The 25,682-nt window shown below is 36.5% G+C and overlaps 1 long non-coding RNA gene across 5 annotated transcripts in view; it reads right to left on the bottom strand.

Annotated features, from left to right (window-relative positions):
• LOC107313578 overlaps positions 1 to 24,394 on the bottom strand; it is a 108,629-nt gene extending 84,235 nt beyond the window's left edge. For all 5 annotated transcript variants that reach the window (XR_004307113.1, XR_004307114.1, XR_004307117.1 and 2 more), the window contains exons 1-2: positions 24,329 to 24,394; positions 24,124 to 24,215 (exon numbers count right to left, since the gene is read on the bottom strand). This is a non-coding gene — a long non-coding RNA (uncharacterized LOC107313578). The remainder of the gene's footprint in view (positions 1 to 24,123; positions 24,216 to 24,328) is intronic.
• Positions 24,395 to 25,682: the final 1,288 nt, after the last annotated feature.

Here is a 25,682-nt window from a genome sequence, read left to right as displayed (position 1 = left end):
TTCACTTATAACCTCCTTTGCAGAAATGGAAAGACTCTTCTGATCATATTTTCCTGCTAGTTCCTCCTAACAGTTCAGGAAACATTTCACAGAATGGCTTTCCTTAAGATGGAGCAGTGAAGCTATTCACATGATTCCTAGAGGAGTTGTGCTTCCTGAAAACACTGTAGCATCAGCACAAGAATACCTGAAGCCCTACTCATAGTTCACAAGAAAAAACAGAGCAATGATCACTACCATTTTTGGACTTCCTACTATAAATGGATATAAATGCTAAGGAAAATTCCAGGTCAGAAACAAACAAGTTTAGCAAAACAACATCATGATAATCCTAAAGTCTTCCTGATTCTTATTTTACTTTCAAGTTTTATAGCCAGTTTTTTCAAATTTTATTCTGACTATTTTTACTTGGGCAAAATCTAATTCTGCAGTGAACTTTATGGAATAAACACAAATTTTGTTCAGCATTGGCAGACATTGACAAAGCACACATACTTGATGACATTAAAGGTGTCTCTTTAGCAGGAGCTATCAAAAACTGCATCCTTATGGAAACTCTCACAGGACCAATATTAAATACATTTCTTGCTAGGCAAAAAATCTCATTTCTAGCAGCCAGTGCATTCATGTGCTTGACAAATATGAGCAACAAGTTACAGTGTGTTTCCTGCTCCATTGGTTAGCATAAGTAACTGATATTCATGCGTGTCAGCCACATCATCAGAACTATTTGCAAATCCTTTCAGCAGGTACAGCTCAATAACAGTCCTTAACAAATGTGAATATGACACCCTTTCTGTATGCAGTTTGGCTCTCTGAAATCCTCTAGGAACCACTCAGGAACTCTCATGACTTTTTGGGGAGTGGAAGGAAAAAGAAAGGCAAAGATTTCTCAGATTAAAAGAAAGGCTCTCAAATATCATCTCCATCTGATGATGTTCTTGAGGTGCCTGATGAATCATAATCAAATATATGTGATTAATGGGAGGCGAATCCAAATGTATGGAGACCAAATGAATATAGTGGATTGCAGCCACAACGTTTTGTGTTGTGAGCCATTCAGACCTCCCAAGTTAAGCAGGGCTGAGCCAAGTCTGAATTTAAATAGGAGATACTCCAAGGAAAACTGAGTGCATGCACTGAAGGAAATAGTACTGGTAGCCCTTGTCTGTCTGAGTTACTACTGAACTAAGGCTCTTGTATGATGCCAGCAGTACAGGACTGTAGACAAAATTGAGATCTTTGAATTCTAGTACCTAAAGGTCATTAAAAATCCAATGGCAGTTTACAGAAGAGTAATGATGTTCATGTAGCTAAATTCATACTAGATAATTAGAACATAGAGACACACAATAAATATCCTGCCAGGTTGAAGTGCATACAATGTTTTTTTCACTTAGTAAACTTTCATGGAATGTTATTGTAAGTGACTCTGAAGTTTTACCCAAGAGGTGATTTCATTTGTATGCTTGCGATGAATAAAGACACTGCTATAACATATCATGTGGGAACCACAAGTTGCTTTTTTTTTTTTTTTTTTAATCTCCATATTATGCCTTCTTTTTTATTTCTTACTCACATGAGTAAATTTGATAGTCTCATAGAATCACAGAATTAACCAGGTTGGAAAAGACCTCGAAGATCATCAAGTCCAACCACAGCCTAGCCATAGTACCTTAATTCTAACAACCCTCTGCTTTGTATTAGTTTAAACTAACTGAAGAATTAATGAATCTTGGACTCACAGTGACTTAGACCAGAAGAGCCATTAGGAATACTTGTAGTATTCCTAATTGTAGACGATTAGTCTGTTCAAAGCACAGCTGATATGAAAATTTGATCAGGGTAACCAAAATCTCATAAATCATTCTGTATTTGACATGTTCTGTAGGGGAAAATAATAATAATAATAAAGCTAAAAAAGATAGCTAGGGCTGAACCTTGGAGTTCTGTTTGCTTTTGAGAATTTCTGTACAAACCCTATTCAAACCGACACATTTCTTTCGTACTTGAATTTTTTTGTGAATTCACAGCTTAATTTGGTGTAATCTCTATTAATGCTAAGGCCATAATCGTAGATGAGAATGTTCACTGTCACAAGGTTGTGAAACATTCAGAAATAAGCTGAGGAGAGAGAGACTAAGAAATATACAAAATTGTTCAGACTTTGTAACGGGACCATAAGGTGAAAAATAGCAAATAAGCCCTTTGACACTTTTGGAAATAGCATGTAATTGTAAAAGGAGAGAGATTTAAGAGAAGAAAAACATGAAAGTGAAAATAGAGAAAATTTGGACTTGCATACCAAGCTCTATAGAGATGACTGATATTCAATGCATTAGTACTTTATATAACTTTAATAAATTAATTATTTATTTGTCTCATTCTTTGTTAGAGCTGGTACCGGGCTCCTTACTGCAAATGCACAGAGATGGTCTGGGTTTAAGCTCTACCTGCAGACTTGGTGGAACCACAGCACTTCAGAAATCTGTGGGATGGGATCATTCCAAGTAGCTTTGTGCTCGGTTGTGTGCACTTGGTACTCAGTAGTTCTTCAAGCTGCTGTTACTACAGAACAAAACTACTTTGAGTAAGAAAATTATGATTCTTTCAGCTTTGACTAATAGATGATGACTAATATATAGCCAGAAGCATTTCCTGACATTATACAACCAGAAAACTTACATACATCATTTCCCTGACCTTCCTGCTCTTGGTGCATGAAAAGAAAACTGAAAAATGCAGGTCAGAAAGTCTGGGATGGTGGGAAAAAAAGGACAGCTGGGCAAAATACAAAGAATGCTGGCCCCTCCTTAGAGCTGTGGAATACAAGTTCTGAAAACACTTCTGATCAAATGGCTTATCAAGGAAGATGTACAGAAATGAGTCAAAATAAGCTAAGCACAATGCAGGGCAGAGAATAGAATGACTCAAAGTAGTTGTCAGGACTACCAACATAGTATCTGCAGCAGCAACTAAGGCATAGTTTAACCTCAATATACTAATGTCATAGTGTTTTGTTTCTCCCCTTCTTTACCTCTATGCAATCAGATCTCCACTTCAAGTTACTGAGATCATAAAGTGTTATTTGAATGAGCTCAGCAAATCTTTGAGGCACACCTTCTTGACAGCAGCTATGGTTGATTGTTATGCCTATGAAAAAGCAATGACTGCCAATGTTTTCCACTTCTTACCTTTTGTGCCATTTGGATCTGGTTCTGTTCTTCAGTTCTGGTCTCTTAACTCCAAGAGGTAACCTGTAACTCATCAGCTTTGGGAAAAATATGTGTGATCTCATGAATCGTGGATGTTGTAAAATATATACATATATATTTTGTGAGGAGACAGAGGTCTGTACACCATTAAGCTAGTAAAACTCACAATTTTCCAGGGGTTTGTCAAGCAAATCTTTAATGCCTCAAATCTTCCATGATCTGTTTGATATATCAGGAGGGAGATGTAGTAAACTATCCATGAGAGTAGCTAGTACAGATCATAGAAAACTAGCATCAAATGCATGACATTTATACACTATAAACTTACTTTAAATTCCATGCTATGACAAGTACTGTACCATTAGAGAGGGCAAAGTTGGAAAAGACTGATTGTGACCATGTGTCGAATGAGAATAATTTATTTTTAACATTGCATTTCTGCTCTTGTGTAATTCTACCACCCAAAACACACACATATGGATGTCTAAAACATTATCTAATAATTTTAATAACTGCCATGAGCAAGAGCCAGAAAGAAAAAATAAATAAATAAAATAAAATAAAATAAAATAAAATAAAATAAAATAAAATAAAATAAAATAAAATAAAAGAGAAAGAGAAAAAAAAGAGAGAGAGAAAGAGAGAGAGAGAGAGATGAGTGTTTGTTTTACATCATGTTGTGTATGAAACGTATTGGGCGTGGGGAAAACTTCTATTCCTTTTGTGGAATCACTGGATCAGGTTTTCCTCTCCATCTCAATGTGCTATTCCAAATCATATTCTAGAATAACAGACAATCAGTACCTCTCTGCCTCAATATTTCAGAAACTGACAGTCTTTAGAAAGAAACAATGAAGTCACTGACACTGCCATTAGAAGATAACGTACCTCACTGCTATAGTGCTGAGTAGACTACAAGAAAAAAAAAAAAAAAAAAAAAAAAAAAGGCGCAACAGGATGTCAATGAGAAGGAAAAATCTTCCCAATGTTGTTGACATTAGAGATATCCAGCTACTACTCTATAGTTCTTCAGTGGTACAGGGTCTTTATGCAAAAGTTGCACAATACTTGTAAAAATGTTTGAAAAGGTATAGTACACTCACCTTTGAATCGCTTCACAGAATCAGAGAATCGTAGTGGTTGGAAGGGACCTCCAGAGATCACTGAGCCCAGCCCCTCTGCCAAAACACGTTCTCTACACCAGGTCACACAGGTAGGTGTCCAGGTGGATCTTGAATATCTCCAGAGAAGGAGACTCCGCAAATCCTCTGGGCAGCCTGTTCCAGTACTCCTTCACCCTCACTGTTGAGAAGTTCTTGCACATATTCATGCAGAACTTCCTATGCTCCAGTTTCTGGCTGTTTCCCCTTGTCCTGTCTACACACACTACTGAAAAGAGTCTGGCCTCACCACTTTGCCCCCAACACCTTAGATATTTTAGACCTGGATCAGGTCCCCTCTCAGCCTTCTTTTCTCAAGGCTAAACAGACCCAGTTCACTTAGCCTTTCTTCACAGGAGAGATGCTCTAGCCCCTTCACCATCTGTGTGGAAGAAACACTATGTTCAGTTGGAAGAAACATTTGCATTTTTGCAGTCTCCACTTAGAGGAGATTAAGGTCCTCTTGAAGGAGGAAAGGCTGAGTCTGTTTTGCCAGAAACTAATATTTAGGTCCATATACTGTACACTTTCTCAACGTGATGGTTAGGTCTCTGCATTATTCCCTCTAGGTCTGCATTTTAGAAGGCCATCATGTCTTCTGCCAGCTGGTAATGTCAGAAACAACAGTATCGTTAGTGTTTAAATGGTAATGCTGATTATTTCATGGAGTGAGTTTTGTTCCAGATCAGGAATGAAATTGATTTGTGTTAATAATTTAACTTGTTGACAAATAAACATTTCAGGGAAAAAACACATAATATAATCCTGGAAAACCAAACTGTATACTTAACTTTGTCCTATATCTAAATTCAACTTTTTATTATATCACCTTCTGCCAGAATTGGGCAGTAAACTGCTTTCATACTCAGAAGAATGTTTCCATTTAAAATTTGCATTTAAAATTGTAATAAGATGCTGGATCTCATTCTTTGTGAGAAAACTGTATTGCATTCCTTTAGCTACATTGCCAGAGATATGGTGCATTCTGCTTCCTGCGTAAGTTTCAGTTTGCTGGGTGTGTTATTTGCCCATTTTATCATGGGATGTTAATGTTAAAATTAGTATAATTCAAAGTGTCACAAATGATACTTGCAAAATGGACTGGTTAGTTGTTAATTGTTTAAATACTGCATCCTGTGAGTAATCAAATTCTTACCTACAGTCATAATGTATTACTGACCATTTGGAAGACAAACTTGATTGCTGTCCAGCATAATTCTGAAATATAATTTATAGCAGCTATTTAGAGAACTATATCAAGTACATTAAAGCCATATGGTACTGTGGTTTCATCCCCAAGAGATGCCTCATCAACTAAGAGAAGCGTTATGATCAATATGTATATTATTCATTTTTAATAGAGTGTACTAAGCTGCAGAAGATCACTGTTCCTGCCAGTTACTTGAAAATATGAGGTGCAACAATTATTTTAGGATTGTTGAAGAGTTTTAGTATTCTCAAGATATAGAAAATATGTTTTTGTTTTGTCATGTTTAGAGCCTGAAACATTCTCTAGAAGCTGAAATCCCCAAAAGGTAGTATGCCTTACCAGACAAGGTAAACTCTATAAACCTTATTTGAGTTGTAACGTTCAAACAATTTGCTAAATACGACTTCTTGACAGAAAAAAAAAAAAAAAAAAAAAAAAAGAGAGACTGAGAGAGAGAGAGAGAAAGATGAGAACACTGTCATTTGCCTTGGCATGAGGATATAGCATTTACCACAACTATGACTACTAAAAATAAGAAGTGGTAAGTACTACAATGATTATTGCAGGTTTGGCAATGAATGTAGGATTTTGTAAGAGCTTTGTGTAACACACATGCATCCCCCAAAATGTTGAGAAAAATACCACATAAATACCAACCATCTGACCTGGTAGAAACATTACCAACTGCAGACACTGAGCAAAAGTGTGCTGCCTAACTAAGGACACAGGGCCACAGATGTGGGAGGAAAAAGGAAAGGAAAGGGAAAGGGAAAGGGAAAGGGAAAGGGAAAGGGAAAGGGAAAGAGAAAGGGAAAGGGAAAGGGAAAGGGAAAAGGCCATATTTCAGTTATTCTATCAGATCAAACAACCGCAAGTGAGGGAGCTAAACCAGAACTGAAAACTGCTACAAAACTGGAAGAGAAGAAGCGAAGTAGCTGAGATAAAGCAGCAACAGAGGCCAAGGTGTGGACAAAAGCAATGCAAAGGAGTGCTGACCTATGAAGTAAAGTCCCCCAGGGACAGAACTGCACCACAGTGCCCCTTCCAGTTTCCAGATCTGACCTACTGCTACAAAGCCTCTGCTTGATGTCTGGTCTTTCAGCCCGCAAACACCAGGTTGCTCCTGCCTCTGCAGCCTGATTAGATGTTCAACACATCCAAGGCTTTAGCAGGACACAATAAAGATGATAAGTGACCAGCTCTGCCAGGGTAAATGGCATCACATCCCTTCTGGCAGCAGTACTGCCAGACCAGTCCTCCTATGCAATTGGGATGAGCTCACCTGCACCACTGACAGGAAGGGTAGTAAGCAGTTCCTCTGGGTCTGAAGATATGGGTAAAACATAGGATAAGGTGACTTAGAGTTGTAGCAGGAAGGCAAGTTAAGGACCAGATGAAGAGTTCAGACGTAACTGTGACTAGAAATGCACTCACAGTGAGCGCCATCCAATCTAATAAACGCTTCAGTGGTGATTTCAGGTACAGAACATTGAATACTGTCAGGGAATATATACTCCTTTAAACACATCATTCAGTGAAAGGTTTTTAACCCAAGTTGTTTTACCTTGAAATGATGAGGATTGGGGCAGGTCAGTAGACATTCAGATAAGCTTAATCAGCTACAAACTTACTTTTCAAAACAGAAAAAAAAACCCACCCAGAATTGACTGCATTTTCATATAGGTTGAATCATATCTTTTTGTCCAAGAAAACTTCAAAGCTCTTTTGAATATTCACTTCAATATTTAATTTAAACTATTTAAACAAACATCTTCCATTATAAAATATTATCATAATATTATGGTCCTGTGATACTGAAAAAAGCACTGTGAAAATATCATAAAAATCCTCATGTCCCTTTTCTTCTCAAACCCCTCAGCTGGATGTCAGCTCTCAGATACACATTGGCCTCTACATGCCACATTTCACCAGAAACTCTGTCAGAGTCAGTGGTCGCTCTTTGAGAGTGACTCTTATGCTCTCTAATAAAGCTTCTCTGATAAGGTGACACCCAGGGAAGCTCATCAGATGCCAAGGACAGGAATGCTAGACTAGAAATACTATTGTACCAACAATGATGTCTGTAGTTCTTCTGACGTATTTCTTTTACGTCTTTTAGTTCAATTTAATAAGCAGAGTCCCTTCTTTTACAAAGAAAAAGATTCTCCAGACTACCCTACTTAGTTAGTTGTACCAGAAGCACATTCAACGACTGGAAAACCATTCTAACACTCAGTAAGAGCTGAAGCAGTGTTTTTAATAATATCCAATATTTTTAGCCATTTTTTCATGTTTGTTGATAATCCTTATTTTTCTCTCAGAGAGTGGTCATGCACTGGAATGGCTGCCCAGGGAGGTGGTGGAGTTGTTGTCCCTGGCAGTGTTCAGGAGGTGTCTGGATGAGGAGCTACAAGGTACAGCTTAGTGGCTTGTAGTAGCAATAGTAATGGGAGGGCTGAACTAGATAATCTTGTAGGTTCTTTCCAACCTTGTCATTCTGTGATTCTGTGATTGAGATCTACCTCCTGAGACAGTCGAATGCACTGATTTTTCTTCTCTTTTCTTGCAATTCTGCATGCACTGTGAACTATTAATTAAACATGTCTAAATAACTGCTTCATGAATATATCTGCACACCATTTTGAAACACATTCAGGTTTTAATGTTCATGGTACCCATTTTTGCTTGGGACCATACAAGCATTCCTCCAGAAATCACTTGTTGTCATTTCTCCACATTATTTCATAAGTATCACTGTATTTTGGCCTGGAAGAAGTCCAGTACTGTTATTTTACTGATGGAATACACTTTCTTCCTTAGGGAGATAAAACAGTCAAATTATAACAAGCTGTTTTACATTGCTGCTTCAAACTGCCTTTGGTCCAAAAGAGGAAATTTTAATAAAACAAATGCCTCATCTGCCTAAATAATCAAGCACATCACTGCTTAGAGAAAGCAGTATGAGGCTGAAAGGTTGAAGAATATGAAAGAAACTCGAAAAAAGCAGTCCATGCACATATGGGAATAAGCCTACCTGAAGTTTCCAGCTCTGTTTAAAAGAGATGAATTAGTACAGACAAACAAAACCTAACATATGATGTACAAAACATGCCGCAGTGTCCTACCTAGAGATACTTAAGAAGAAGGACAAAATTGTCATGAACAGATAAACAAAGCACAGCAGAGAGAAACTTCATACAGGCTTTACACTCTGACCATTTCTAGAACAACAAATTTCCAAACCTCTTTTCCCAGCTCCCAAATCTTTGTAGGAAGGCTGAGACTGTAAAGAGAGATGACAAAAGGAAATACAGAAGCTAAAATTAAAGTGTTTACACCATTACATGGGAGAAAAAAAGGATGAGATATATAGGAAAAGAAGTTGCTAGACAGTGATAATAGTCCACAACAGTTGGATATGAAATACTTGATGAATTATTAGATTTAAAAAAAAAAAAAAAAAAAAAAAAAAAAAAAAAAGAAGAAGCACAATTGTTACACAAAGTTAAGAAATCAAATTGCATGGAATGAAAGGCATATCCTGAATATCACCTGCACTTACTTTGATACCTCTGTAGTGAAATCTCAAATTATAATTACTCCTTGAACAACAACATAACAAAACAAAACAAACAAAAAACAGGATACTTTTTCCTATCAAATATCAATAACTTGGTCACTTATATTACCAAATACAATAACAAGAAACCTCCCTAGAGTTGCACATGTATGTCCTTTAGATGCTTTGAGTACCTGCATCTCAAGGATGTAGTGGAGCTGAAAGACTTCAATATGTCAATATCAGGTGGTCTGAATCAGCAAATGAAAAGAATTATAATGTATGAAGAGGACAGAGAACTAATGAAGAAATACTAAAAAGGGTAAAGGCTAAACCAGCCTTTGTAGACCCAGAAGAGTACTACCTGCCAAATGCCAGCATCTGAAATCCCTGTGGGTTTAAGACAGCCTAAAGAATAGTTCCTGGCAAGACTTACCATGTCCAAGTGCCAGATCTATCCCAGTTCAGTTGTGTCCAGGATCCATGTCAGTCAAGAACATGCCACTTTCCTGTCAACATGATTTCTAAGGGAATAATATTTAGCAAATTTTGTCTCAAGGATTAACTCAGACACATTTGCCCCTGCACCTAGACAGAGCCTTTGAACTGTAACAGTTTGGAAAATACTATGCCCTTGTGCAAGCCCAAGTGGCAACAAGCAGCAAAGCAGCAAACATACATAAGCCAAGCAACAGTGAAGTTTCTGTTAGGAAGGAGGAAATTTCTACAAGCTACAGTCTGAAGGACGCACAAAGAAATCAAACAATATAACTAGGTACAGCCACATTGCCCTTGAAATAGCTACTTTAGCAAAAAGCCAGTTCAATTTAATAAGCAGAGTCCCTTCATTACTATTAAACATCACTGGCTACTATCCTTATTTATCCAACGTAAGCCAATCTAAGTCTTGGCTTTTGACTGTAACAAGCAAACAAAGTCCAGACATTAATTATTTTATCTCAGTTACATTTGCATCAACATGGAGTAAGTTCAGGGAAGCAAATGGAGACATTTCTGATTTCAAGCCATATAATTGGGATGAGGGTCTGACCACCCAGTATGCACAGAGAAGCTTTTAATGCCCATTTAGGCATGAGCTGCAAGCATTCAGGCAGTTAGCTTGCACCTGGCTTGTCTACAATTACTAGTACTTCCTTTTTTTTTACCTGTCAAATCTTCCTCCCTTCACTGAATGAGCTTCATGGTGTTTTGATGGATGGCAAAGAGTAGGTTAAACTTTTGTTACAGTTTTAGATAAAGCGTTGTTATGCATCAGAAAAGAGGGTGGCCAAAAGAGCACTGCACATCATTCTGCAGATCGTTAACTGGTAATGCAATCTGCCATACTTTAGGTGTCACATCCAAGAAAAGACCACAAAATTATAAATGTAGAGCTCTGAGCAGGGGAGTACTTGGTGTTCCTCTCCTCACCTTTTATGAAAGGATTGCGGAAAGCAGCCAAGCAGAAATCAGCATTTTACACAAAATGTCTCAGAACCTAATAGCAAACCCAAACAGCTATTCAGTGTCACGCACTCAGATGTGGTCATGTAATTTATATATTATGATAATCTGGTTTTCATCTAGCCTACTGATTCAATAGTTGTTCCATTTCAATAATTGGCTATCTGACTCCCCACCCATGTTGAGGAATATGCACACCATTATATAAATGGATATCATTAACCTAGAAAAAATATCATGAGGAAAAAAGAGAGAATTTTCACAGAAAAAGAAAAGCCATTCACTTTCTTATGAGTCTGTATACTTCAAGATTGCCACATTTTATACATTTGGATTAAAAATTTAATTCTAACACTGTTTGAAAGGATCTCATTCAACACTTATAACTGATTTACAAAGAGTTTGGTTTTATGGATTTTGTTTGGATTATTTTTACTTTATACATGCTCAGTCCCCCACAGTCTTACAGATAATCAGGCTAGCCGTGGCTATAAAACAGTTAGCAAGGTACTTCAAGAAAATCTGAAGTGTTGCAGTAAACACAACAGGAATGGCAAGAGGCCATTTCTACTGTCAAAAACTTCTTGACCTGAATCTGCAAGGCTCTGTCCACCTAAGGAAAGCATCTATAAAATAACACAAAAAAAATACTACATTGAGCTGCCTACTTGTTTTTAAATATCATTCTTCCACACATCTTTAAATATTACTGTTACACTAGCAGTGGAAGCATTCTGCATTTGTTCATTTAAGCCATGGTATTCTTGTAACCTTCCAGACTTGGAGAAGATTTCCGTGTACCCCAAATTTCCCAGCTATAGGTTACCTTCTAGTGATTGCTACGGTAAATGATACAAACACCCACTATTATCAGCTTGGAAGGTCATTTATACTTAGGGAACATAACTCCCTCCATTCTCACAGTGTTTAACACAGTCCACAAGCACAAGACAGTAGGGAATCCTATTCACAAATTTCTACTAAACATACTTGTATTAACTATGGTGTTTATGGGGTATTTTTAGCTTTCCATTTCACTTTGGAGCAGCCACCCATCTCAAAACTATAAGTGGCACAAAATATTTCCCTTTCAATGCATGAACTTGAGAGTTTCAATTGCAACACAGACATTTTCTCAAATGATTATCCAGTTCTCTGGTTCTCCAGATTTTCTGCATCAGTCCTCACCCCAGGGTGCAGTACTGCATCTCCTGTTTAAAGGAAGGGCACAAATAGCAGTCCTGATGAAACCAGCTGCAGAATTATGAAGTACCCAATATAATATCAATTACCAAAACCATAAGGAAGATAAGCGTTTATGATATAAGCCCCTATCTCAAAGGAATAAAGGAATGAGAGTCATATAAACTTCAGAAGCAGAAATAGCTTACAAAAATAAGAGGAAAAAAAAAAAAGACTGAAGAAGCAGTTGGGACTTTTAACAGAAACTTGTAATAAGTGTAAATATATTTCCTATTCCAGTTAAATAATTAAAATGCAAGTTAAAATACTTAATGCAACTATAAGAAAATTCAGGAAGTTGGTAATGGTAAGTTATTTACTCAAGTAGTAAGAATGTATGAAATTCACATTTCATACAGAATGAAAAAAAGAAAGAAAGAAAGAAAGAAAGAAAGAAAGAAAGAAAGAAAGAAAGAAAGAAAGAAAGAAAGAANAGAAAGAAAGAAAGAAAGAAAGAAAGAAAGAAAGAAAGAAAGAAAGAAAGAAAGAAAGAAAGAAAGAAAGAAAGAAAGAAAGAAAGAAAGACAAAGAAAAGGAGAAATAGATTGGGTCCTATCTGGCATCAAAAAGCCAAGATTTTCTATGTGTCTATTTAGGATGGTGTTATTTTCACAGACCACTTCTAATTTTACAGTCTTTTTCACTGCAATTTTTCAGACCATTTCTGCTCCACATACTGAAATATCTGAAAATGTTTCTTTCTCATCATTCTCATAAATGTGTTCTCTTTTCCTTTTGTTTCCTTTCGATCCTGTAATTTAAACCAATAGGTTGAAGTCCTACTCCTAAATAAATCGTTTTTCCCTATTGCTTCCAATATCACATACGTTTTCTATATAGTCAAGCTATGCATGTTATAGATGGTTTTGTGGGGTTTTTCTTTAACTTTGACATTATTATCTTCAACCTCCTCATCATTTTTGGCCTCCTCTCATGTCTCATACACAGATCAAAATGCTCTTATAAGCCAACATGACCTTTCAGATAACCCTGAAATTGTATCTTACATACAAGTTGTGTAGTCCTTTTGCCTGAGTCAGAAAAGACTGAAAACAGGATGGCACGGTGAGCTGAACTTTTCACACGCATTTTTGCAGGGAGGCAGCTAAACCTGTAAGTGATTTGTGAAGAATATAAAACTCAGTGGTGATGGGCACATACAAACTGCATCAGAATAGAAGCTTAATATCTTATAGTACAAGAGTTAGCACCTGATATAGAAAACTTTTTGATCCTGAAGAATTCAGAATGCACAGTTTGAGTACAGAGGGAAATTCTTTACCATGCTTCCTTGTAAATGCATGGCAATCAGATCAAGGTACAAAGTGCACAGACTAAGCAGTGAGAGCAATCATGTGGACCTGTCCCTGCCAACCACATTAAAAACTGAAAATTAGACCAAATGCAAAGGAAGATCCTTCCTTGAGGAATTTTCTTACGCAAAAAATCCTGGACCTTGGGGTCACTTGGGGTGAGACTGTGCTCAAGTTGCCATGGGAAGTATTATGAAAATCAAGTGCCAAACCTACAGGAACACCACAGGCTCTGTGTGTCCTGGACATAGATATTTAGGGTTTAATGTAGCCTGTAAGTTCTGTGGTTGAGTCCCACAGCCTTTCCATGAGAACTTCAAGTTCCAGTGCCCTCATCATTTCAAGCTCTTGAAATCCACTGGATGTGAATAATGACAAACAAACCCATTCATCTTAGGAAGAAAAACCAAAAGGAAATATGAAAATGAGTCTACATACAGGCAGAAGTTCATTTCGACATCTCTCTATGGAAATAAAAAATGCAACACAGAAATACTTATTTCTTATTCTTATGATCTAAGCATAATTTTTCTCATTCACATTTTTAGAGGAGTTGAATGTGCAATCAAAAGAGATTAATAACACTGTAAACTATTTTCATTCTACTCTAATAAAGAAAACTAGCTCATTCTTATGATAGAGCTCTGCCTACAACTCTTTGTTTGCTTTACCTTCCACAACTTAGCAGCTTGTTGCTATGGTATTACGTCAAATAAGCAAAAAGAACTCCTCAGTTCACAATTCCAAGCCCTCTGCATCCTCTTTTTGGGCTTGGATCTGAACTGCTATTGCCAGTTTCTGTAGAACACACAGCCAGCTGCTTCAAATTTAGTCATCTTTACTCATCTTCGACTCTCCTATTTCCAGAGCAAAAGTCAGTGCCCAAGAACTGTAGTTGAGAATCCATGATAGAAAAAGCATACACAGTATTCATTCTACTACCACCATATACTGGAAACTACATTCTACAACTATGTCACTTCGATGGGGGCACATTTCTTCTGCCTGTTCTGCCCTGTGGAGCTTTTGTTGTATATTTTATACCAAGAAAACCAACTTATGCTCTCAGTTATCACTGTGATAAAATAAAAGTTAATGGAGTCACTCAAGTCTAATCAAGGGCACAGTTTATTGCAGCAAATGTTATGCTAACATAAATCACAGAGGATTTCAACCATCAGATTTCTGTATTGACCAACTTCCAGAAACCTGACTTAAGTCTTTAAATAAAACTGTACTGGAGTCAATAATGGTCATCCTCTTCCGCCCCATATATCAATGGCTATATAGTATGCATATTAACACAGCTTAGCAGATTCACTACTTCTACCAGTTTCAATTGCTATCCTCATTTTTATTTGTTGTTGTTTCTTTTTTAAATTCATATTAAATGAGTATAATGCAAGGAATTTTGTTTAAAAATCATTATTCAATAAAGAAAATCCACACACCATGGTGCACTGCACAAACAGACATTATTTATGCTTGTGTGTGCGAGTAGCAGAAAAAAATGTTTTGTCCTTGTCTCGATGGTATTACTATGCTGAAAGCAAAGACATCAGTTTTAACCCAACCCACTCAGATGTCAATACCTGCAAAACCATGACAAATTTTTCAGTTTGAAAGCCATTCTATGGTAATGCGTCTAAGGTCCACTGTACTCACTTCTCACAGTTCTATTTCTGTATATTCCTATATCTTTCTATTTCCTATGCTATTATCACAGGGAGTTGTATGAACTGAAAACTTTTCCCCAGCTATTAAATAGGTCTTTATTCTGTAGTTCACCATTTCATTCTGAAAGAATTACTCAGCCCTACTGGAGTTTTTACAACACAGGCCCGAAAGGTAGGATTGTTTCCCTCCACATTTATTTTTTTATTTTTCAATTTTTTAGCACACAGTAAGAGTTTTAAAAGCCAAGGAAAGAAGTATCTTCCGTGACTGGGAGAATCAATTGTATTGTTAGAAGTCATTTTTCCCAAGCTTATTCAGGGCACAAATATCTCTAAGTTAAAGGCTTACTTGCATTATTTTTTTTATTTTTTTATTTTTTTTGTCTACTGTCTGAGGGCAGAAAGAAGGAAGGTCAGGATGCAGATGAGATGAACCATTACAAGCTCCACTTGGCCTTACTCACGTGAATAAAGTATGTCTCCCTGTGTTGTTTCTTCTGAAAGGAGCAGAGTGGCAAAACATTTAAGAGCCCTATCACAAGGGATCTATCTTCAGGTAAGTTGCTGGCTGGTTAGTTGTTGGCCAGCAAATTGGAAAACACATCATGTCTACTCAGCCACATTTGTTTTTCTGTTGATATTTTGTACTGCTTCACATCACTATAGCTTTTGAAGATTTCTTATTTTAAGTAGAGCCAACAGTTGGAGACTGCCTGTCTGGTTCTACCACTGCTCAGAAATTTTTCAGTCCTCAGAGGTACTTTTGAATAGTTTCTATGTATACAGGGATATATGTGGAGAGAAAGACATTTATTTATATGTGTTAAAATGCATAGAAGCAAAAAAAAAATGAGACATGACTGTTTTTAAAGTTAGGCCTTTACACTGTTTTCTGCTAGAGCCGATTTTTTTCTGATTCAGTGTTTCTTCCTCCTGTCCAGGTCTACTTTACTGTAGATTTATGTACCAGTCACCTTCAAGTACTTCCAAGCTGCTGGAGTTTGTTCAGCTTTGCACACATTAGCGATGGCTTCCCAGGGTTTCCTGTTGGCTTCCTTTAGTCTTAAAAAAATTGATCTCTGTAATTACAGATATGTTCTTGCAAGGACCCAGCAAAAACCCAGTTTTTTTTCATTTACAATAAAGAATTGCTTTCTTGGTTCTTCTTCATGCACTGAAGTACATTACTTTCTGTTTGCTACAGATAAGACACAGGGATCCTAGAAGTTTCATCTGTCGCACAGAGAAAGTCCACACTTTCACTGACAGATTACAGACAGAAGTATGGCCCCACAGAAATGGTTACACACCGGCCCACACTGACAGCTGAATCACACAGCCAGTTAGAAGACTATGCTGGCAGAAAAGATGAGGAATTCAAATGTCTGGCCATGGAAGAGAATGAGCCAACAGCAGCTGCAAATGCCAAAATCAATGGGTTGCTCAGGGATTCAGCAACACAGCTGGCATGAGGCAGACCTGCTCCACCATAAACGAATGAGTCTTCTGGGATCTGTAGTTAGCTACTGCCTGTGAATCACTCCAGGACCTCCCATGCCCATCTGTAGATGGTATGCAATTTCTGTGGCTTGTGATAGTGTGAAGATTTTGGTATGTGACTCAGAGAAGAGCAGTTAGGCCAACCCTGCACTAACATTCAAATAGCATTCACCTCTTGCTGTGTATTTGTCTGTCTTTCACGCTAGAAGAAATGACTGAAATCAGACACTTCAGAGTTCAGATTATCTTAAACAAACAAACTGATATTCTCTTGGGAAGATTTACCCCATTCCACTTCCTATCATCAATAACAAAATAATAATTACAGTACTCTTTTTCTGAATACCTTGAGCAGCTGTTTCTGAGAGACAGTTAGTGTAAGGAAAGTATATTTTAAAACAATACTTTATATCAGCAACTTCTTTGAGGGATCAACTCCTTCACAATTCTCTGAATCTCAATGAAGATTGGTGTGCATGAAATTATTGCTGTTGGTCACTAAAGGCTATGAATGATTGAATAAGCTATTATAGCTTAAACTCTTGCAATTGCTACCATGGGATTTTGGACGCAACCAAACAAGAGACTAAAAATTAAGCGTGTAGGAGAGCACCAAATGCAGGTACTTATTCTATATTTTTATATATTATGCTGCATTTTTTAGGACACATAACTCTTAGTTCTTTCTGACTGTACATAAATACTGTTCAGTGCCCAGCAGTTTGGTTGATATTTTCTGGAAAGTTAATAACATTGTAATGATCAGCATTAAACGGATTGTACTGGGCTTTTAGGATCTTATATGGATTTAGAAATGTTTCAAAATGCTTCTACTCCTACAAGCAGAAAGAGATTATTTCCTTTAATATAATTTTATTTATTTAAGTAACTCTCCCCTTAGGATTGTATTAGACTGTCGTTGTAATGTCTAGCCATTTTCCACGGAGATTACATGTGAACTTACATTTTTCTTCCCCAGTCTCTGAACATTCTAGAGTTTTTTTCTAGTCTTAAAGTCACAAAAACAACACATCCTCAGAATGCTGAAGGTTTGAAAAAATTATCATGGAAAACTAGTTTGAATAATGAGCTTTTACATTGAGTTATCAGTGTGTAACATGTGCTGATCATTCTTATTTTGTCTGGCATAGTCTTAGCCCAGTTCTAAGTACCTAAATCCCATATTAAGAGTTACTGAGAGTACTGAGACTATTCTCACCAACAGATTCAGTCTTTTTTTCTCCCTTTGTAAACCTGTACAGTCTGGTGGTGAAGGTTGCACGGGGAAAGGGACAAATGTATCCCTCAGCATACTGGTAAGCTGTTCCTAGAGGCCAAGCTGTGCTCCCCAATTCTAAGCCAAGTGGCCAAAAAGAAGGTAGCTGTGACAAAGCTCTGTTATTCATTGCATACCAGGCTGCATGGTGCCCTCTCAGCTATCGTTTCAATCAAAACGAAGATTTGTAAAATGAATAATGCCTTGACTATTTAAACTGTTAACCTTTTTTTTAACATTGCTGTTTATAATTAGATTTCACAGAGAGTCAGACTGGTGTATTTCTCTGAGCTTGACATTTTTATCATGTGAATATGTTGGATCAGGTAATCATACGGCCTAAAGGTTAGGTAACATGACTGAATTGCTGCTAGTAATTAAATGTGCGATAAATAACAGTATATGCTGTAGCTAGAAAAGATCATGTAGGTAGCTTCATGTTCTGTTTTATAAATCATATTAAAAAAGTGTATGGGTTGTTTTATATTAAACATGGTTGTTACATGTGCCAAAGATTTATTAGTCCAGTCTGTCTCATGGTAAGTGGCTGCAGTCCAGATTCATGTGGTAGAATAATAAAAAATTTTAAATGGCTATAGAAGTTGATGGACCAAAATGGAGTGAGTTAGCTGATTGGCTACCAGTGATGTCATAGCCATGGCTGCAGCTCCATATACATTTATGAGTGGTTTATTCTCTTTAATTTCCATCCATATCATAATAGCAATCAGACACTCTAAGCACTCTGTTTCTAAGAGATCACTGAACTTTCCTGGTGACTGGACTATCTCAAACCCAGTTTCTCCCTGAACATGGGGCCTACAAATGCACCCTGGAATTTCCCTCTCTTAGGGCTGGTCATCATCTTAAGGCTGGTCATCATCTTCCTAGGCACTTTACTGGAGAGGTTATACTTAGGGTTAGGGTTCATTCAGGCTAAGGAAGATCTCCCTGTTCCAAGTACTTAGCATGAAATCCTGCAAATGCTTGAACTTATATACAGTTTCCCTTTTGTAAACAGCCCCGCTTACTTCATTGTCATTATTATGTGAACAAAGTTATACCTCTGCTAAAAGTTTTCAGGAGACTTACTGCATATATTTTCAGATGCCAAGAATGCTGAGGGCTCTTGAAGAAAATAGAAAAGAAATAGAGATGCACGTGATTTGGACTACACTCACAATTTTCCCTAATTGCTTAAATCAAATTCCCACTAGGTATTAAAATTAAATTGTCTATGTTAACTGAATTCCACTGGTCATTATTTGCTGGCAGTGGTTGATGTATCAGATTTTCTTCTCCTTGTTTTTCTCAAACATGGATGTATTAAATACAGGCATTATTGCAATGTCTTAAAGCCTCCCAGAGGATTTCCTTAACTTACAGATAAGAGGCTTTTAGACGTACTATGTGATACTGTAAAGTGACTGCAAATTCAAATTTTGTATTTTGACAGATTATTCCTGTTATGCAACCTATTGAGCAAATTCTGAACCATACTTTGTGCTGTAATCTTCCTGAGATTCAGGCTCCATGTAGAACAATCTAGCTGGCAGGTTCCCTTACAAATTAAGAGTTAGAGCCCGATGTGCTCGAACTAAAATGCTATGCTGAAGAATATAGTGAGATTCTAGTACTAAAATCTCTAGCTGATAAAATGAATCAGCATTAGACTTTTGATTAAATAATTAATAAATAGAATCATAGCAATTGTTATTATTCATATTGTCCATTTTTTCCTTCTTTCAACTGCTTTATTTTAGACACGTATTACTGCCCTCTAATTAGTATTAGTTGTTACAAGCAACACTTCAGCCATTCCCTTAAGAACATCTGGAGGGATTTTGATGTGGTTGTTTTTCCACTAGAATCTTTTTCAAAGTGCAGTGACTGAAAAATAATTTCACTCCCATGTCCAAGTAGTGAAGTTCTTCTGTCAATACTGCATGTCTCAGCATTCCCTGAGGAGTAGGTGTTTTCTCTAAATCAAATTATAAATAATACTCCAATGCAGAAAGTAATTGTCTAGTAGTGGTTTACTCCTAGTGCCACAGTGTTGTTTATTAGTTTTGGCTTTTTGATAAATAGGGTGAGTTTTTAATTTAATATAATAATTCTTTGCATAGATAGATGGAGAATCATTGCTAGTGCAGCCAAGTAAAACTCGTTCCCATGAGAGAGAATCAAATAAGGAAACAGTATTCATTTAATCATTTTTCTTTCTGAACACACTGCCTCTAAGAGCCTTGTGTATTGACTTTATGTTTTTCTTCAATAAATGTAGCATGTATTATGGTACCAAGTTTAATGAACCTTTACTTTTTTTTTTTTTTTAACAGATAAGAAAAAGCTGAGAAATGAAGATTCTTTATTAAACAGACATGTAAGGAACTGTATTAGCTTTCTCTTATACAGTCATGATTTTCTTACCAGCTGTGCAATTTCATTGTTAATTTAGAACCATATAGTAGCTAAACTCTGAGAATTTCACATACCCAAGTGTTTAATGCTAAAAATGACCTTAGTTGTAAATGACCAATCATAAAAGATTTGTCTTTTCTAAGCAAACTACTTTCTTTCAGGAAATAAATAAATAAATAGATTTTTGAAAAAGGCTTGAAAAATATATTCTTCAAAAAATTTTAAGGCCTAATTCCCACATATGGGATCTTTTAAGAATGTTAGTAAAAGAAATAGAAAGTTCTTCTTGGATTTTTTCTTCCTGCACAAGAGAGTGTTATTCAAAACATAATGAAGACAAATCCTCTGCTCAGTGAGTGCTGAAATGTTTGTGATCGAAGGCTTTGTTATGGAAACTGACCCCTCAGCCACTTAAAAGCCTCAATGAGGCCATATGGCCACTGCACAGGTCATGTTCTCTTGAAGAAGTACTCCAGAGGGTGGTATGGCAAGGAAATTGAAGATGAATCTGTTTTTATATTCACATGGATTTCACATTGTCCCGATAAGAGGTCAAATGACAGTCTGCAATGATTTGCTAATGGCTGTGATATAAGCATTTACAGTTGGAAAGGTTTCTGTCTTAAGTGGTAGCTCCATCCATAGTTAAAGCTGCTGAAGAAATAGTTTCATGGAAGACAACCTTCAAATGGCAATTCAGTTGTTAAAAAACTAAATTTGTTTGTCACACATCTATTAAAAAGGAAATAATTTCAATGAAATCTGTTTACTTCTCTGTGCTTCAAATAGATAAATAGCAGCCATCCAAGGAAGCAGATGAAAAGTTCCACAGAATAAACTAGTAGGACTGCTAACTGAACCCATGGACCTAATACAGCCAATGAATGTCATGCTTCTTCTCAGTAGATTTTAGCCTGATGAGTCTGATGTGCTACCTCTATGGATCACTATGTTCCTCTCTTTGTTCCAGAATTCCCATGAGAGCAAGCTGTGAGTAAAAATTCACAGTCTCTGGGGAAGAGAGTAACTGACCTCAGTCCCACTATTGTGACTATTATAGATGCTTGATGAGGGGCAAAAACTCAGAAATAATGCCTTCTACAAAGAGACACAATGAGCTCCACTCTCCAGATCACTAAAAGGAATTGATTGCCGTTTTTCACAACACATTAGCCCTAGGAAATTAAAGAAACTGTACTAATGCTTATTTGTTTCTTAATATTGTTGGGAATATTCTCATCACATCAGTCCAGATATACTCCACAAACCCTGATGTATTTTACAAAATTGACACAAGTCACATTCAAGCTGTTCTAAACCCTTTTAGAATATTCAGATATTTCTGGTGTGATTCTGGAAAGAAATCCGTAACAAGAAAGGGTAATTGGTAGACTGATAGATATTTTCACCTATGCGTATCAGACCAGCTGGTGTCTTGGTGTGCTGCACTACCTGCCAAATCCCAGTAATAATTTATTCTAAATTTTTATCACAAAGGACAAAGAAACACCAGCTTCATTGGTTTTACCTAAAATGGGTAATGTAAGAGTTTATTAAAAATAAATAAATAATAAAATTCAGGTGGCTTTAGAATGTTGTCATCTCGCTCAGTTTGATCGCTACAAAGGCAATAATGATAGCTAGTAATCCTTGTCCCAGTATACTCAATTATCCATCACCGGAAATTACTTATGGGCTTTACTTTCTGAAATACTTAAATGGTAGTGGTTAAACCTAACAATCCATTCTTTACACATTATGAGTGAAGCTCCAATAATGTAATCACCTTCTCCCTGATTTACTGGAGTCCATTGAAATCCAGATAACAAAGAGCACTAATTGTTTCTGTGTTACCAAAGAAAGGTTACCAGGATAAAGCTTTCCTTCCAGAGTACCTTCTTATTTCATAAAAGAGGCCCTCCCCTTGCAGCTGGATTCTCATCTTACTGATTACCTGCTATATGAGAAATTTCAGTCTGGCTTCAGGCCTGGACCCAGCCCAGAGGCTTCTGTCAACAGGGTTTCTTACAATTTACTTATTGTAATTCAGAATCCCATTAAACCAGGTCTTTATCTGGCTTGCTGCTTTGGAAGTACTTAGTATTGCTGGTCAGTGACTGTTGGGCCACCTTCAACACATTACAAAACTTTCAGCTTGGAAGTTAACATGACACAGGCCCCAGTTCCCAAAGATGCAAGTATATGCTTAAGTCTTGACATACTGCATGGGTCTTAATACCTGCTAAAATTTAAGCATGCACTCATGTATTTTTATGTATAGGTTAGAATTCCCTTCTGCCTACAGAAATGGAAGTGCTCAAATGTATTGGGGTCTAGGAGTTTCAGTTTGGAAATCTTAGCTCTTTTATGACTTTCTGAAATATTTTTCACACCCTTTCTGAGGAAAAAAGATAAATGTATTTTTCTATAACGAATTTTCATTGCAATGTGTCAGCCTGAAAAGACTTCTGGGGCTTAATAATTTTTTTTTTAAATAGAACTCATACAATCCTTTTCCTAGCTTTGATTTTAGGGGACAAAATCAAACCGTTTTCAGGCATTTCATAAGATCCCCTACCTCTATTTTATACTGACACAAGGTCTCTAGGTTCCTCTGGAATCCATTTGCACTTTTTGTTAGTCCATAACTTTGGATTTATTCCATAAATTTTCCTAATCAACGCAATTCAAAGATGAGATCAGGCTCTTACCCGCTGGAAGAATGATTCTGTTACCCCTCTGCTGCCTGCTCAGTCTCAGCTCATATAGTTTAAATATAAACAAAGTAAAAAAAAAAAAATGGTTTGGAACTTATGAGTAACAATATCAGATATAAATGTTAGAAAGAAACTGTTAAAATATTAAAGTTTATCCAATTCACTGTTACTTCTAGTGTCATTATTTATAAATTTACATAATTTTCCATTTCCTAATATAAAAAGGAAAATCAAGGGATGTGATTAATGCTATTGAAAACTTGTCCTCCAGATGTTCCTCTTTTTGTAGAACAACTGTACAGGCTTTCAGGTAAACTTCTGTACAGTTTACCTGAAAAAAGCATGGAATACATAGAAAAGGTATGTGCCACATATTTGCTCTTTAGTGAAATGTCTGTAAGACCAATGTAAACTCACTATTTCCACAGCTTTAATAAAGATAGCATGCATCTGAAAGAAGAGTTAAAGCAAATAAAACCAAATAAGTGATCTGTATGACTCCCTTCAGATGTATAACACAGGTGTGCCCATGTTTATGTAGCATATACCAAACTCTGTGATGCTGCAGGAACTAAGCTGTACTGAAACACAGAAATCTCTTTCACTTCTGCAGGATACCTTTCCCAGCCCCCTTAGATTATTAACTTGTGTATTATCAATTGTACAACATCACTGTTTCTAACAGAGAACACTTCTCAATCATCATATACCCCAACAGCACAGCCACAAAAACATTGAACATTTACAGAAACAAGACCAACAATTAGAAGGTAAAAGTTCAAAATCTCATCCTATTGAATTCATCACCAGCATTAAGAAAAGAAATACATAACATTGAGAAAGAATGGACATCACCAAATAAAGTATATGGACATCACCAAATAAAATATATAGTATATATATAAGTAAGAAAAGTATATAATGTATATAAAGTCTTTTGCAAAATAAGACTTAATCTTACTTGAGCAATCAAATATGAATATACAGGTTGGACATATCTTATTTGACAGTGTCTTCTGAGTATAAAACTATTGACATAAACTAAGCAGTAGTTTACAGTAAAATTAACAAAGAAATAAAAGTATTTTGTGCATTTAGTTATCTACAACACTTACATGACAACATCCTTTCAGAATACTTTGTACTACAGTTAGGATTACACTACAGGAACAGGAATTCTGGGGGTAAGATGCCAGTGTTACCATAACCATGTGATGGATACAGTTTCAAGTAATAAAACATTTCAGAAATAAACCTTAAGTCCTTTAAAGGCATTTCTTCATATCTACCATGCACAGTACTCTGGGCTGTCAAAATGATAGCTCACATGCTACAACAAGAGGAGGAGTATAGAACAATTTGTCACTTACCATCATTTTCAGCTGCCCTCCGAGTGAAGATGAAGCATATGGGTTGGGCTTGTACAAATTGCACATGCTGAGGCTCCCAAATCAGAGGCAATCTCCAAAATTATCATAAATTGAAACGACATTAAGAGATGGTCTAGCTAAAAGTTAATAAATAGTGTCATAACTGCAGTTTCAGCATTACTCTGAAAGTTCTTCAGATACTTACAATAAAAAATTGATGAGCTGATGTTTCAATTGGTCTCATGACTGAATGTTACAGCAAATAATTCACCTGTTAAGAAGTAATGGAAGACATGTCCGTATGACTGTCCCTTGTCTGACAGTTACAGAAGAACATCCTTTCTGTGTTATCAGGTCTTTTCATTTCAGTACCTGATAAAAACTAGTACACAGCAGTCACACAACTTTTAGATTTTCACACTAACTTATTGTTTTATTGTTTGTATGGTTTTGTTGTTGTTTGCTTGTTTTGTTAATACTGTTCTTTGTAAATTCAAATACTGTCTTCTTTTAGTAAAACTCTATGGTAAACCACACGTAACCTTTCCAGTCAGATCTTTGTTTTCCATTTCTGTAACAGTCCAGACCATAACAAAGAACGTTCTCCTGTTAAAACTCTTTTAAAAAGTTTGCCCACATAAGGACTGAGTAGGAGTCCAGGGGATTTTGACTAATAGCTGTAACATGATAAAGTTAGAAAGTTGTCAGGCTGTCAAAAGCTAAAGTATTCCAAAAGCTGAAGTGTTAGGTTTAGGTCTTTGTTTCCACTGATATTAGGAAGAGCTTCATGGCCTCAGATCTTTTACATTCCCCCATGTGTTCACCTCTGTTCAACAGGAACTGGAAATGACTTGGGGATAGATTTTTAAACCCCAGCTCATCAAATTGGTAATTTCAGTGACTGCAGCAAAAGCATTCATGCATGAAAGTGCTCATCACTAGGAACGCCTGGGACGATGTTGTCCTGAAAACAGAATGGTTAAGGAAATACAAAAACATTACTGTTCTCATTTTACAGAGCAGGAGAAGATGACTTTTCCCAAGAAAAAAAGGAATACAAAGTAATAGTTATATTGTATATTAATGGTTTTAAACTATTGTGCTTACTGATTCAGTTGGCAATTTTACTTGGAATAACTGGAAAATAAAGAAATGCAAATGACAAAACAAACCAGAATTCTTGGACTAAATTTTCCACATTTGACACCAAGTGGGTGTCTTAACTTAGGAAAAATAATGAGTAGTGTGGAAAATATCTATTCTTATGTGTAAAAAAAAAAAAAGAAAAAAGAAAAAAAGAAATCTCAAGAGTAGCAGAGTAATAAGATGCACTGGTGATATGCAACAATGATAGAAACACTATAGAGAGAAACCATTGTCTAATCAATGCAAAAAACATAATCAGATTGGTATCTTGTGAATCTTTTCTATGCCATCTCAGAGCTCAACGGAGCACAGATGCTTACATTTTCAAAGCACTTAACATCCCATAATATACACTAATTCTAGGCACATCGCTGCGAGAGGCAGTTTAAGAATTTGTCACTCACTTCAGTAGT

This window comes from Coturnix japonica, chromosome 4 (genome assembly GCF_001577835.2).
Source record: "Coturnix japonica isolate 7356 chromosome 4, Coturnix japonica 2.1, whole genome shotgun sequence".
In the NCBI taxonomy this organism is placed as follows: Eukaryota; Metazoa; Chordata; class Aves; order Galliformes; family Phasianidae; genus Coturnix; species Coturnix japonica.
The sequence above is the reverse complement of the archived record's forward strand: the minus strand, read 5'-3'. Positions and strand labels throughout refer to the sequence as shown.